Raw genomic sequence first — 1231 nt, forward strand, 5'->3', positions numbered from 1 at the left:
ACGGGGTTTCACCGTGTTAGCCAGGATGGTCTTGATCTCCTGACCTCGTGATCCGCCCGTCTCGGCCTCCCAAAGTTCTGGGATTACAGGCTTGAGCCACCGCGCCCGGCCCATTTTAAGTCATTTTTATAGTTAATTGCTTAATTCTGATGCAGTTTCTGTAAACTCTTCACAAGCAAAGTAAAATCCTAGATCATTGTGCCTTCAAGGAGGTTCATAAAAAGGATAAGAAGGACCCTGAAAAGCACTCTTAAATACAAGTTTTCGGTCATTTTAGGATCATATCATTTGGACTGGGTAAGAATTCCCAGAACTCCAAGAAAGGAGCTGGTTTATAAAACTGCTAATGCAAGCAGGACAATAATTAGTTGAATACCAAGAAAATACTCTTCTAGATTTTCATGCTAAATCAACCAGTATTAAAGTTGTTTAGATGTGCAACTTAAATATTGCACATCTAAACATGGTCCAAACCAAATTACTTATGATAACCCATCTAATAAACAGTGCTATGCACCTAAATTGTAGAAAAAATTGGTATTTAAGAGCATATAAGTCTAACATTAAGCATTGACTAATGGAGAGCCTGGACAGCCGCCTGGTCCTTCCTGAGTCCTCAAAGCTTCCATTATTAAAAGTTCTGCATTCCATGACTCATCACGGAAGAGACAAAATAATCCAAATGAAACATATATTTACCTGATTGGCCATTTAAACATTTATAGAGGGATTTCATTCATCAGTTTCAATGCATGTTTTCTGGTTATATAAAAGCTTTCCTATGCAAGAGGGATGACGTATAAACAGTAGTTAAAAGGTTATTAGGAAATGTGTTTTCCTTATGGGGTATTCCTGGACAAATCTCCAGTGATAGAGGTACTCGCTTCACTGAACAAGTTGTATAATAGTTAAATAAGGTATTACTGACACAACAGCATTAGGCAAAGCCAACTGAATTGACTGGATTGCCTTGGTCAAAAGTATTGCAGATTGATGCCAATCAGATCCACTTCCAGTGGAACAGTCACTGTAATGCCTGTGTACTTAGTAATAGAATTTCATGTATCTTCTGCTACTAAACTCTGATATGACTAAATGCTGCAAGGCTTTACTACACTGTGCCAAAGTGTATTTTCACCAGATAAAAGAAGCTTTTCATGGTCCTCAGAAAACATGGACAATCAAACCCTTCACAATCTCACTCACTCTTTTTTTTTTTTTTAGGCGGAGT

This window comes from Colobus angolensis, unplaced genomic scaffold (assembly GCF_000951035.1).
Source record: "Colobus angolensis palliatus isolate OR3802 unplaced genomic scaffold, Cang.pa_1.0 Scaffold19, whole genome shotgun sequence".
Classification (NCBI taxonomy): domain Eukaryota; kingdom Metazoa; phylum Chordata; class Mammalia; order Primates; family Cercopithecidae; genus Colobus; species Colobus angolensis.